The following is a 15906-nucleotide window of genomic DNA, read 5'->3' on the forward strand; positions in this document are numbered from 1 at the left end:
ATTAGCTAACATAATATGGAATAATAAAATATGTGATTGCTCTTCTTCTTATGTGTTGAGACACTTACTCCCCATGTGGGAAAAATTAAAAAAGAAACTAGATATACAAAACAAAATCTTCGGATTCCAAAGTATTGAGCATCTTGAAAGAGAAATACCCAATATTTCCTTAAAAAAATGGAAAGAAGGAAATATTATCACAATAGAAAATATTTACAAAGATGACAAGGTGAAACCATTTAGAATACTAAAAAATGAAGCGTCTCTTTCGCCACAGGAAGCTTTTTCATATATAAGGGTAAACAGCTACCTAAATAAACACAAATTTATGAATCAAGGGAATATGTACAATGCAATAAAAGCAACTTTTGATAATGATGAAACAAGGAAATTATTTTCAAAAAGTATTAGAATACTCGATACTAAGGTGTCTGAACATCACCCTACAGCAATAAAAAGTTGGGAAAAACTTCTGCATATAAATATAGATATAGATATTTGGTATTCCAGATAAGAATGGAAATTGGAGTAAATAAAAGCCGAAGCAACAGTAAAGAGAATAATTTCTGGTTTACCTGGTTAGAATTATTAGAACAGGAGGAAAAAAATAACTTACCATAGAAATAGCTATCTATACAATATATACTTCCATAAGTCAGAAGGGATGAAGATGAAAGTCACCACTGTACCAAGTAAATGTGAAAGTTTAATGTGTGAGTGATTGATGAATGAATGAATGCAGCAAGAGATTTCCCCCCCCTAATCCTACCCCCCACCACCCCTGACCACTACCTCCCAAGGGAGAGAGCGAATAGTGATGGACTCCCATAGGATAGAAGGGTAGCCCCCTAATACAAAGCGGTTGGGAATTCGGGGAGAAGTAGAGGAGGGTAAGAGAGGAGAGAGATGAGGGAGAAGGGAGAGAGGGATGGAGGGGAGGAGGGAGGAGAGAGGGAAAGGAGGAAATATAGTGGTTATGGAGAGAAGTCAGGAGATAGGAAGAGACAATACCAAATTGATGATGACTTTTTACCAAAGCCCTATACAATGATGTATTAGAAAATCTCTTGGCTGGTAATGTCTGAAAAAAAAAAAAAAAAAAGAAATGGTGCATTGCAAGATGTTTGGTCTAACCACTTTATCAGAAATGAAGGGCCCACGTAGCGGTTATAGCTTTATTTGTGCTTTTTCACACACATGAACTCAATTTTCACAGGACATTTCATATTCCTGATATGAGTTATTGCAACAAAGCCTCACTATTTGTATTTAACATTGTCTCCTGAATGTAACAGTACCCCCATGTACTAGATTTTCTGTTTTGGGGGGGAAGTCACGGGGACAAGAATATTAGATGTCCTTTTCAAAGTTGGCAATTTAACAAAGTGATTTTATGGGTCTCTCTCGCCTTTGAGAGAGCATGGCAGCCTGGGTAATAACATTTCCACTATTATGGCATACCATTTTCAAAAGAAGGCACCCCAGAGTATAACAAATGGCATAATTTGAGATGTTAGGTCTAGCCATTTTAACAGAAATGCTGGGCCCATGTAGCGATTTCTACTTTGATTTTTGTCTTTTTAATCAGATAAATAGCATTTTCACTGGAAATGTCATAATCCTGATATTAGTTAGTGCACTAGAGACTTAGTATTTTGATTTAACACTGTCTTTTGAATAGAACAGTACCTACATGTACCATGTTTCCAGGTTTTTATTATATCACATGAATAGAACAGTACCCCACATACACTTTGATCTGAAGGCAGAGAGAGGCCGAGAGAGGCCGATAGATCTTTGATATCACATAGAGAGTCACTGTGTGAAAAGTTTGAGAAGTAAAAAAAACAAAAAAAAAACTTTTGTAACCCTTTCAGTGCTAATCACAGCACTAACCCTGTGATCAGTTTTTTATTGGGATGTCACATTTCAAGTACTACAAATGTAGTATTTTGAGTTGTTTGGTGTAGCCACTTTAGAATGGCTAGCGTAAACAGGGACAGGCCAAGGTCAGGGGAATCCAGAATTCAGAGTAGTCGGTAAAACAAGCCAATGGGTCGGTACAGGCAGCTAACAAAGCGTAGTCAGGACAAGCCGAGGTCAGAAATCCAGGTAAATCAAGCAAACAAACTGCCAAAGTCCCATACAGAGTGATTCAGAAGTTCAGCTCTGTATGGTAGACTTTGAAACAGTCTGTTATGCAGAGGGCGGGTAGAGATGGGCAGGTTGGACAATAAAAACTGGAGTCCTTTCGGACTCCTTTCTTGTAGCAAACACGGCACTTTTTTGGGGGAGCTTTTTTACTAGGGGTGGATGGGATTCGGGAAGGGAAGTGTTTGCCACAAAGTCTTTGGAGATCTCCTGATTCCAAAGTGGGATTGGGGGGCTGGGTAAATAACATACGGGACAAAATGCTTAATGTGAATTCGAGGGCAGGGCCTACCTATGACCTCTTTTGTATAGAGGACATAGGCATTGAAAATTGCAATCTGGCTCACGTAGATTGCAATTTTCTTGTACCAGGTCCTAGTTTTTCGGTTCACCAGATAGGGCTGTATGCATTGGTCAGCCAAGTCTACTCCCCCCATAAACTTGCTGTAGTCTACAATGCACTTCGGCTTTTCCAGATTGCTCAGTGCTACCTCTCACAGACACTGGCACTGTACTTTCGTCATGCATCGTAGACAGCATGTATACATCTTTCCTATCTCTGAAGCGAAGAGCAAGCAACTCATCCTGGCGGAGAGCTGAAGAGGAACCTCTACTGCTTCTGCCACTTGCCAGGGCTTGGGGGAAACCCCTGCAATTCTTCCTCACTGTGCCACAGGCTAGGGTTTCAAAACAATATAAATGTTTAAATAATTCTATACTGGTATAATAATTGTCAACCCATAGCCTATATCCCTTATTCAACAAGGGAAGGATTAGATCCCAAACAATCTTGCCACTTGTACCCACAGAATCAGGGCATCCTGGTGGGTCAAGATGGCTATCCTTCCCCTCGTAAATGCGAAACGCCCATGTGTAACCAGTACAGGATTCACATAATTTATAAAATTTAACGCCATATCGGGACCGCTTCGATGGAATATATTGCTTAAATAGCAGTCGACCTTTAAATTTCATAAGGGACTCGTCAATTTAAATATCTTTATCGGGGACATAATTTTCAGAAAATCTGTCTGACAGGAGTTGAATAAAGGGCCGAATTTTATATAGCCTGTCAAACGAATACTGGAATATTTTTCTAAAATTATGTTTCCAGTGGAAAGAGGAATGTTTTCCTGTGTAAAACAGCTCATGGCTGTATGATGGGCTTTAGAAGCAACACAACACATGGCAGGATTTGGACAGATAAATTTACAAACCCCCCAAATATCTAAAACTGTTACTAAATTGTTCTGAGTTAGGAGTATATAGCCAGTTACAAAATAAACCACCCAGGGAAGAAACCAGTAAAAGCTATGTTATTCCTGATTTGATGTCAGAAGGAAATGGAAATATAATCCAGATCTCCTTTTGAGAAGCAAACAATACAAGGGATTTCTAGTTTGTATGTGGAGGAACAAGATTTTATGTTGATGGATCACATCACACAGGTTATGCCATATATGACGATTAAACAAAAGAATTGCAAAGATAGACTGCCAGGCCATATGTCTGCTCAGAAAACTGAGTTAGAGTCTGTAAAGAAATTTCTAGAAATATATGACCCAGTGAATATAATCAGTGACAGCAGTTATGTAGTTAAAGCTTTAACACTTCACCCCCCAATATGGAGAAACGAGGAATGGTAGATTCTCAGGATAAAGCTTTAAAACATGCAGGTATTCTGGCAGAACTGTTTAATTATTAAAAAGAAAAAAAAGGGTTTAACTTGTTGTGAAACAGACTTGTAGATCAGGAATCAAAGGAAACTTTGTTTGAGGAGTTGTAATACTTGAGAAATGTAATGAGTGCAACTGTTAGTAAAAGACAAATAACAAATACCCTATAAGATCAGATAGAGAATGAAAGGATGTAGCTTTCAGTATAAAAAGAATGGATCTAGATACTGAAACTGGCATGTACAGAGTTAAACACAATGAAACACAAACATTTGTACCTAGTGGCTTATTACAAGAGCTGATTGTATTCAATCATCGTACACAGGGCATTTGGGTACAGGACAACTGTTTAAGGTCCTGCAAAATAAATTGTATCATCCTAATTTAAAACAAAAAGTGTATCCATATATTGCAGAAGTGTCTCATATGTGCTCAATTTAATCCAAGACCTAAATACTAGAAACCAAAATTGCAGAGAGATCCTTTGGCAAAAAGACCATGGTACTCTATATAAATTAAAATCTATGGAACACAATTGGAACGCATGACGCACGCACACAGCGTAACGTGATGACGTCTCATACCCGGAACCAGTAAGTGATTACATTCCGATGGCGAACAGCTGAATTTCATCGGTGGAACTCATGAATGAATGTTTATTACGGATTGTGGGGTGTATTTAAGAGGGAGGGAGAGGGAATGTTTTTTTTATTCATTGTTAAACCTGTCACACTGCTGCAAGGTCCCTGAGGAAGTCCCTGTAGTGGGAAGAAACGCGTTGGACACATTGTGGACAGTTTTTATCCTATGCTGATTGATTCTTACCTATGTGTAACTAATAAATGCTTTTTGTACTTTGCACAAGCCTTTCTACTTTTTTCATTCTGGATTTATTTTCTTTTTGTATCTTTCTCCACTAATGAGATTGAATAATTTTGAAAGCAGAGAAACATCTGAGAACAAGGAGTTGTGATACGCCCTATTTTCACTGAAAGTGTGAGTGATCCATTTGGCACATATCACTATTATACATCTATCAAACAGAGTCGCACTGTTACTTTTTATTTCCCTATAGTTGGATTGACCCATATTTTGGTTTCATATTTATATGGAAGATTTGAGGATATCGTCGGGTTAAAATCTACTATTTAGAGGAAAGTTTCATTATTTATTTACAAACACCTGGTGTTATGTCACATTGGTGAAATTGTATCACCACAAAGCTATACAGTGAAAGGATTTTGTGTTTTGTTTCACAATTATCCAAATATATCAGCTTATATAATTTAGAAATAGTAAATCTTAAATCAGGAAAGTTAAAATTCTGCAAACGTAAAATCTGGTTAGAATTATTCTTATTGGATGGTCATAGGAATGGTGAATGATCTTGCCTATGAGAATTGCAGCCAGCAGTGGAAGTTAATTTAGTGTAATTAAACCGTCAGACAACGTTTTTATTGTTTTACGCTGCACTGCTGTGCTCTGTGAACTTTTGTCTTCTTTATGAATTTGGTTTCTAAGCAGTGTCCCATCATAAATCTTGTTGACAACTGGTGTATGTAACTGTTGCTTTTAGTGGTCTATATTGTGTTAAACCACTGCCATATTGTATAGTTATGTTAGACCTAAATATTCACTGATTGGCACGCATGTTACACATATTTTTATTGTCACATTATATTTTTATAATTAATTTGTGATTAATGTTTGAAATAAAAATCTTCTGGTGAAACTTCCTCTAGGATCTAAATTAAAATTGTGGGTAATTCTCAGCTTTAAAATCTTTCATCAGGAACAGTGCCAAGATATACATTTTTTTATTTAATAAATAAATTTTATAATTTTTATGAAATTACTTTAATATTTATCACCCCATAAATATCCTCCCAACACTGAAGTGTTGGAAAAACTAAAACCACACAAGGAATATTTTTTAGTTTTCTTGTAAAATTTGAAAGTGTATATAGACTGGTTGCTAATTTCACTCAAGATCCGTTAATTAATGCATTTGTGAAAAAATTTGGAACTCTAGATCCAACTGCAATTGTGATAACTAAAGAAAAAAGAACTGAGAGAAGTTGCTTTGTTCTTAAATAAAGTAATGCAGGAGTCCAGAAATTAAGGGGTTAAAATGGCTTGTGGAATTAGGCAGAGAAAGAAGCCTCCTTGTAAGAGAGTGATACAAACAGCTGAACCCCTTCCAATTGTTTCAACTGAAAACTGCAAAGTTAAAAGGCAAAGGCAGACTAACTCCTAAAGTTATTTGTTTTTGGTGCAATAAAAAAAAAAAAAAAAAAACATTATTTAAGGTCTTGCAGATATTTTATCCGAGATATCAAATCAAAAGCAAATGAGAAATTGAATTTGTTGATTGAAAATTTTGACAGAAAATACATGTGGAAATAAATCAATTGAGGCCTTTCCTTGTAAACTGATAATCAGACAAATAAGAGCAATTTTAGCTAAATCCAAATTAGGAGACAGACAAGCAATGCAGTGTAACACAGAAAGTTATAAGGATCAGAGAACTTCACGAGATATGATCAGTTTAGAAAATGAGCATGGATATGTGCTCAGGCTGATTCCAGAGTTATAAACAGCACAAAAAAAAATATATAATTATGTTTTACTGAATTGTTAGTCTTAACTGCTTTTTGTTTTTATGTGTGTTCTAGGAAAGTATTCGGTGAATTAAAATGTATACATTAAGGTTCTCAGAATGAAATACACTAATGTAACAGTTAGGTTGATTTAAAATCTTTGATTTAATTCATGAGAATGAGATTTTAATGTCATGACTGATAATGGATTACTATATTTTGCAAAGCCTGGACATACATAGGTTTTGATTATATAGAAGAAAAAAAGTTGCTAAAGTATAGTGTGAAACAATATTTGTCTATAACAACTGACATATGACAAGGTGATACCTCCAGATTATTAAACAGTTTAAAAGGGGGGTATGATTAGTAAGGTATGGTTAGTAAAACATTGAAAATTGAAATGTGTAGAAAGATTGATATAAAAGGACATTTAAAGAATTTACAACATTACATGGCACAAAAGCAATGACCACTAGATGGTAGATCTCATGAGAAGAAATGAGAATGTTTTGGAGTGCATGTAATTCAATGTTAAACTGTATAATATATGATTGAGTTGTAAATTATGTAAGCCATTGTATTGATGCTGGACATGTTTTTTGCTTTCATGTAGGTAAAGCGTGACAGATCCTTGTGACAATAAATTAGGAAAGCATTCCTTTAGACAACTGGACATCAGCTCTTGGAAAGAGGCTTCATCTGACCTGCAAACTGTGATGGAAGCTTTTACAGAGTTCATTCGATACAGAAGATTAACAGACTTAAAAAGAAAGAAATAAACACTAACATACCTATCAATTCCTCAATATTAACAGAAAAGAAAACAGACAATGAAACGTTATTTATCAGTTATGAGTATATTGATACCAAGAGAGAGTATTTATAAATGTGTAACACATGGAAGAAAATTACAAAATATAGTATTGAAGAGAACTATTACATTATGACATAACATATGAGAAGTATCAGGGGCAGATAAAATGAGGTTTTTGTATAGCTAATACTACAAAGAGTGAGTTCAATAGTATTTCATAGATTCACAAGAATGAGTTATTTGTTAATACCGAGGTGAAGTAAAACAAACTATGGTATCTAGCGGAAGAAAACTAAGGAAGGATAATTTATATTAAATAATGGTATACATTAAGAATATAAGAGGAATAGATTTGAAATGTAGTTGAGTATAGTAAACAATTATATTTGGCCTAAGTCTAAAAATGTCTGGGCTAGGGAGAATAGGTTTCTGGATATGACGGTATCCAATGAATAAGTTATTTAATGACTAGGAATAAGAGTTTCTGGGCAGTATAACCTCTAGTTTAGTTTAGTTAGTTCAAGAAGTGTACTAAGGAATACGGATTGGTCAGAACAAATGTTTGGGTAACATTTGGACAATCCTACTTTTATGTTCAGATGTAATACATTAATAAGTCATCACAATTAAGGTCTAATGAGGAGAGCGATGATAATGAATTTAAATTATTCTCTGAGTTCTTTTAAAGTAAACCTTTCGCCGAATGAATGAAAAGTTTGTTACTATAAGGTGGGATGTTCGCGGGAACAATAATGATGTCAATAAATAGATGTGATCGGAAGATTCCTAGAATAATAAGTATTAACAAACATTATTTGCAGAATTCGATAACTTCATGGTTGATAACACCACAACCTTTGAAGCTTTGCAAACTATTATGAGTCTTATAAGTAGTGTTGGTATATTTCAGGTAGTGAGAGCCTACTGTATATACAGATTATATACTATGATTGTAAAGTACTGATACAATCATCACTAGGTGGGATTAATGGTATAGGAATGTAATTCATGAATACAAAGTGACAGTTTAATTTACTAGAAAACATTATTCATGGATATATAACTGGATGGGATATACAAGCAATACATGTATTAGTACTTAAGTAATATCAGTTCTTGAGAATGAAAATACTTTGTGATATGTGTCTGTATTAGCAATATGATAGGGATACAGTTATTTAGAATGTTACAAGATCTTGATTGTATCTACAAAGACATGACTAACAGATCAGGTAGATCTTTCTCATTGCTTTACATTATTTATTGGATCAACCTTTGTAAATATTTTATTAATTTATAATAGATAGATATATTTAGTTTTTTTAGTTTTGTTCTTCAAGTCGTTATGAATACCAATACATAGCGGAAGCACAGGGAGTTTGAAGTAAAGCAAGCATTAGGAGGGTAGAAACTCGACCTAAGAATTCTCATAACAGAAAGTTGTGACTACATCTTGTCTTATGCTCAATGACTGATATGAATATGATACAAGTGATGTATGAACGAACAGGTCAGTGACATGGTGTTCTGGTTGCAAGACAAACCATGAACAGAGGGAATATAGAATATTGCATATTCTATGTTTCTATTGATTATTTATGGATATTAAAACATAGAATGTGACGGCAGACAAGAACCATTCAGTCCATCTAGTCTGCCCAATTTTCTAAATACTTTCATTAGTCCCTGGCCTTATCTTATAGTTAGGATAGCCTTATGCCTATCCCACGCATGCTTAAACTCCTTTACTGTGTTAACCTCTACCACTTCAGCTGGAAGGCTATTCCATGCATCCACTACCCTCTCAGTCAAGTAATACTTCCTGATATTTTTAAACCTTTGTCCCTCTAATTTAAGACCATGTCCTCTTGTTGTGGTAGTTTTTCTTCTTTTAAATATATAGTCTCCTCCTTTACTGTGTTGATTCCCTTTATGTATTTAAATGTTTCTATCATATCCCCCCTGTCTCGTGTTTCCTCAAAGCTATACATGTTAAGATCCTTTAACCTTTTTTTAGTTTTATCCTGCAATGCATGAACCAGTTTAGTAGCCCTTCTCTAAACTCAAAAGTATCAATATCCTTCTGGATTGACATAAGTAACAGATGGTATCAATAAGTCACAAGGTTTTCTTGTATGAGAACTCTGGAATGTTTATTGGGGGTCTTGTCCTTATATGGCTAGAGCTATACTCTGACGTCAGTATGGGCACATCTATATAGTAACTGAACAAATGGACACCAGGTCTCTCTCTTGGCTCTTCTTCCTGTACAGCGAAGTAACGATTCCTTCAAAAAGTTCAGCAATTACCATCTGCTGTTGAACATCTATGATCATGTAACATCCTTTGTTGTTTTATTATGTATCAGTAACCAAGAATACACCATAAGAAACATAAGTCAGATTGCGTATGAGTACTTTTCATTAATATAGACGTATATTAATGTAGCGAGCCTTTGACCCAAGACTATATATACACAAAAGATGTACATATCAACAGGAGAAAACACAGACCACTTATTACACTAAGCAACTCATTAGAATATTCTCTATATCTAGCCACGGGAATGATGGGAAATAAATTATAAATCCCACCGATAATCTAATAAAATGTCCAAACAATGAGCTGTGTATGATGGGCACTAGGTTTAGCTTGTAGACCTTAGAAGACAAATGTGCTGATTACCATTTAAAGAAATAAAACCTGTGACAAGAGCCCTCTGTTTCTATCCCAGTAAGAAGGTATCTTGAGATGGAAACCTACTAACAGCTAGCAGCTTTCTTTCACAGACAGTCTAGTGCGCAATGTAGGAATCGGCCTTGTATTGAAACATCTCATCACTCACAGATTGACAATTAACGCTTGGAGTTCTGAAATATCGCCAGTAAATGGAAGTTAATGGATCAGATGTAAAGTTACTCAATATAAAGAAACATCCATGTTTCCATGGTGATTGGGCATTTAGCTCATGGCCCCAGAATTGCACCTCAAACCTTCCCTGTAGTGTATTCTCATACATAGTTGTCTTTATTTGTAGGAAATTAACTGTTCCTGAGAAGTTGGTCACACCACAGTTCCATTAATGGAATCATATTGTCTTGCAGCCAAAAAATTATATTTATTCAAACATACACACCATCCGAAAATAACAAAGTCTTTGCACATATCTGGACCAATACCATTCTGTCCAGTCTATGATTAAAGCCATACGTTATATTTGGGTGGTAAAACATAATTTACACCAAGAACATTCTATTTACAGTGCCTTGCAAAAGTATTCACCCCCTTGGCATTTTTCGTGTGTTGTTGCATCCCAACCTGGAATGAACATGGATTGTTTGAGGATTTGCATCATTTAATTTACAGAACATGGCCAAAACTTTGGAGAGTTTTTTTATTGTGAAGCAAACAAATAGGAGAAAATAACAGAAAAAGTCAATGTGCATAACTACTCACCCCCCAAAAGTCAATACTTTGTAGAGCCACCTTTTGCGGCAATCACAGATCCAAGTCACTTTGGATAAGTCTATGAGCTTGCCACATCTTACCACGGCAACGTTTGCCCATTCCTCTTTACAAAACTGCTCCAGCTCCATCAAGTTGGATGGTTTGCGCTTGTGAACAGCAATCTAAGTCTGAACACAGATTTTCATATTTGATTGAGGTCTGGGCTTTGACTAGGCCATTCCAACACATTTACATGTTTCCCCTTAAACCACTCAAGTGTTGCTTTAGCAGTGTGTTTGGGGTCATTGTCCTGCTGGAAGGTGAACCTCCGTCCTAGCCTCATATCCCGCACAGTGGTACAGGTTTTGCTAAAGAATATCCGTGTATTTAGCACCATCCGTCTTTCCCTCAACTCTGACCAGTTTCCCAGTCCCGGCTGCTGAAAAACAAACATCCCCACAGCATGATGCTGCCACCACCATGTTTCACTGTGGGGATGGTGTTCTTTGGGTGATGTGTTGGGTTTGCGCCAGACATAGCTTTGGTAGCTGAAAAGTTAAATTTTAGTCTCATTAGGCCAGAGCACCTTCCTCTATACATTTTGGGAATCTCCCACATGCCTTTTCGCAAACTCAAAATGTGCCATTTTGTTTTTTGCTAAAAGTAATGTAACTGCCATAAAGCCCAACTCTATGGAGCGTACGGCTTATTGTCGTCCTATGCACAGATACTCCATTCTCTGCTGTGGAACTCTGCAGCTCCTCCAGGGTTACCTTAGCTCTCTGTGCTGCCTCTCTGATTAATGCCCTCCTTGCCTCGTCCGTGAGTTTTGGTGGGCGGCCGTCTCTTGGCAGGTTTGCTTTTGTGCCATGTTCTTTCTATTGAGATTTGATGGTGCTCCTGAGGATCATCAAAATATTTGGATATTTTTTTTTTTATACCCTAACCCTGACTTGTACTTCTCAACAACATTGTCCCTTACTTGTTTGCAGAGTTCCTTGGTCTTCATGGCAGTGTTTGGTTAGTGGTGCCTCTTGCTTAGCCTCTGGGGCCTTTCAAAAAAAAAAAAAAAAAAAAGTGTGCATATGTAACAAATTCATGTGACACTTGATTGCACACAGGTGGACATCACTAAGTATGTGACTTCTGAAGGTAATTGGTTGCACCAGTGCTTTTTCTGGGCTTCATAATAAAGGTGGTGAATACATACGCACATGCCAATTTTCTGTTTGCTATTTCTAAAAAATAGTTTTATGTATACATTTCTCATTTCACTTCACCAACTTAGACTATTGTGTTCTGATCAATCACGTAAAATTCAGATTAATAAAACATTGACCTTAAGGCTGTAATGTAACAAAATAGGTAAAAAGTCAAGGGGGATGAATACTTTTGCAAGGCACTGTACACATGGTTAAATGAATGCCTTCAGAAAGGAGTGTCATGGTAGTGTACCCCAACACGCAAGATTTAGTCCAACAAGAGACAAGATAAAGCAGATACGTTTTACCGAGCCTTAGAATGGCCGGACTCGACGTAGTACAGAGAAGTGACAGAGTCAGGAACGAGCCGAGGTCAAGGGAACAGAGAGACAGCGTAAACAAGAACTAGCCAAGGTCTGGTACACAGGAGTCAGGAAGCCGGCAAACAATACAAAGCAGGGATAAAAAGCCAAGGTCAAGTACGAAAAAAACATTACTGAACACACTAAAGGGAACTGAATCAGAAACCACGATAGGGCAGGGAGCTAAAAGGAAAGAGGAGTATAAATACCAATTTGATTGGCCCCTGTCATATCCATGCCCCCAAAACGTGATTATGGGGAATGTGGAATGACATGGGCCAATGGGAGACAGTTTCACATTTCGTCTCCCACTGTCCCTTTAAGAGCGCGCCCGAGATGTGCGGTCAGTGCCCGCCTTCCTGTAAACTCAGTCAGACGAGCCACGTGCGGCTCATGCAGATGCAGGACCGCGCCCGGCGGGAACAGAGGACCTCGCAGGCCCCCGGAGAGGGTAAGTACTGCTACAAGGAGTCTCTTCCTAATACACACGTGAGTCTGGCTTGCAGTGCTGGGTCAAATGTTAATATCAACAGGCCTTCATCAATCTATCTGAACTAGAACCAGATGTAGTGACCATTGATATACAATGGAAGTCTGTAATACTAGATACATAGGTAGCGCCTCAGTTCCTGTGTCTGAAATGAAATTAATTTGAATATAAAGAATTAGAATATTCATCTTACAAAGAAATAATCCTACAGATATATTAAATGGAATTTAAAATGTCATTATTCAGCTCTGCCCCCTGCTGGATGCAGACTGACATTGTTATTGTAGGTGGGATATCATTCTAACTCTAAACCCAAATTTATTAACACACCCAAATCCTGCATTTACATAGAAACTGCTAAACAGACTAAAAGGAGACAGTAACTTAATATAGTAGTCTGTGAATGTATTTACATTAGGAGATTGACAATACTAAGCCTTGATTAATACCGAGGTGTGCAATTACTGTGATTACTGAATAGAAAGCTTTTAGAAGGTTTGATTTACATAATATTCAAAAATAAAAACTCTCAAATTTGCATTTTCTTTTCAAAAGAAATAAGATACAATACAGTGCCAAAAATACTCTGAAAGCAAGACTTTAAAAAAAAAAAAATTGCAAACACTGACATTTTAGCCAAATTGTAATCCATCCACTGATTTTCTTTATCTTCTCCAGTTTCTGAATTCCTTCATGGCTTCTGTTACAAACTGCCCTGCTTTCCTGGGTTGTGGAGAAGCCTATTTGCCAGCCTCCTTCCTCATGACTATGGCCCCTGGGAGATTGTGCCCCTGAAAACGTATGGACTTTTATTGGGTGTGTATGGCCCTTTAAGAACTGTTTGTGGACATAGTGACTTTGTCCCCAAACCTTTAATATACGGTGTCCCTGGCTTTCTCCCACTTGGTTCAGTAAATGGGGCTTACTGAACCAAGTACCACACAGGCAGACCACCCAGAAGTGGAAGTGTGCAGGCAATTTACCTCCCAGGCTGTGAGGTTACTGCAGGTTAATTGCCGAGCGCTGGGTGGCCGCTGTTCGTGCAAACGAACACGTGGCGGCAGCCATCTTTGCTCATTCAAACGAGGTCAGCGGTATGTGTAGCCAAATTCATGGAACTGAAATCGGCTACACATTTTCGCGAACAGCTGCAGAGACGAAGTCCCGTTCGAAGATTCAAACGTCCGTTCGAATGGGACGTAGTCGTTTTTCAGTGTGAAATAGACCGACCGCACAGCCCAAATGTATGTAACTGTTTTGGGCAGGAAAATGTGCTTGCGGTCGGTCATAAAGGACTTCCGTCTAACTTTTGATCTACTGGATGGATTTGTGTTATGTTTATATTTAAATTGTGCTGATTAATATGTAATTTTTATGAAGATTGGATGTATGGTTTTAAAGTTACAGTGTATGTGTAAAAACTGTATTTTTACTGTCTGTGATAATTATGTACCATAATTATATCACAGGCAGAGGGGGAGGATTTTGTGTGTAATTGCTGGGAGTGTTTTCGGTAATGTACGTGTATGATTGATTGTTTTGTTAAACCCTGTGGGTGGTCCTATCCAAGGGAAACCTGCATAAAAGAAGGTTATGTTGGTGCCAACAAACAGAATGACTTGATCCTCTAACTTGCAGCCTTGACTCATGTTTGTAGGGGACAGCTATAATCACTACAGGGATTGCTATGCTCTTCATACTCCCTTAGCTACTGAGCTCTTGTAAGAGCTCTTGTTCCTGATCCTGCTTCGCTCTACAGAAGGAAGAGGTTCACCTACTGGAACCTGGAGCCTGGTCGTAGGTCTAGGGCACAGAGCAAACGGCGAGATACCAGCCCAGCAGCGGTGGTTCGTGGAGTCTGCAGTACTTATGGTGGCTACGCAGTAGTTATGGTGTCTATGGTGCTGATGGTCCTTTGGTGAGCGCTAGGAGCTTCCAGCCAGCCTTGAGGCAACCGTAACAGCTTCTTCTTGCAATCACTGTCACTGCAATGAGCAGCTATCACATGGTAGAAAGGTTGACCAGTGCATGAATTATTGCATATATATTGTTATTGTATGAATACTCTCCCACTGCAATCACAATAAGGAACCAATGTAAGCCCCTATCCACACTGCACGGCATGAGAGCCGGTTAGGGGGCAGCATTATATAGAGGGGCAAAACCAGGAAACATTTAGATCCCCACATCGTGCCCTGAAATCCACTGGTAGAAACCATTATGTTATGTCCCTAGACAATGGAAGAAGTGTGTTTTTACATTATTTGGCATTAAGTGTTGCCAGGAGATACTTTATATGAATAATAATGACTCAATCATCTCAATACAAAGTAAAAGCAATATCATATCACACAGGGATAAGTAGGGTAAAAGGAGGAACAAAATAAGCACGTTCTTCCTGAGGGTCAAAAATAGATATTGTATTTGGATCAGAGAGTGAGCAGAAAATATAAATCTATATAGAGAATAGTTCTGACCCTGTGGAACATTGTACACAGGGATAACTAGGGTAATAGCAGGGGATGCCCGAATCTTCTACAGGGTCAGAACTATTCTCTATATAGATATATTTTCTCCTCACTCTCTGACCATTATACAGAATACGTTTTACCCCCTGGAACAACGTGGTTATTTTGTTCCTCCTACTACCCTACTTGTGTACGATCTGATGTGGCTATAACCCCGGATCATGGATCAGGTTCGAGATGGGTCAGTTTCTCCAGAAATGCTTTAGATTTACAGGAAGATCTCCTGAAAGCTTGTTATTCCAAGATAATGTTAGTCCAAAAATAAAATAAAGTTAAAATATTACCTGCATTATTTCCAGGATTCTGTTAAAATAGATTTTAACTTAATTAGTTTATGTTCTAACATTGTGAAATCTAGAACAGTGACATCATTTAGCAACAGTTTCTTCCAGGAGTCTCAGTTTCCATGTTTCCCAAGTTTCTATTTATATGTAAATGAATGGGAACCCTGGTGGGTAATTAACCTATTGTATGCAAAGTTACCCAATCAGCTGCCCCTTATTAGACACATATCCACCCTCTCTGCTCAGTAACATTCTGTATCCAGAGCGACAGACTGAGCGAGTGTGGATTCTATTCCTGGCTCTACTCATCTCTAGAAGGTAAGGACTTCATAGTATGGCAGTCTCAGTC

The sequence above is a fragment of the Pelobates fuscus genome, chromosome 5 (genome assembly GCF_036172605.1).
Source record: "Pelobates fuscus isolate aPelFus1 chromosome 5, aPelFus1.pri, whole genome shotgun sequence".
In the NCBI taxonomy this organism is placed as follows: Eukaryota; Metazoa; Chordata; class Amphibia; order Anura; family Pelobatidae; genus Pelobates; species Pelobates fuscus.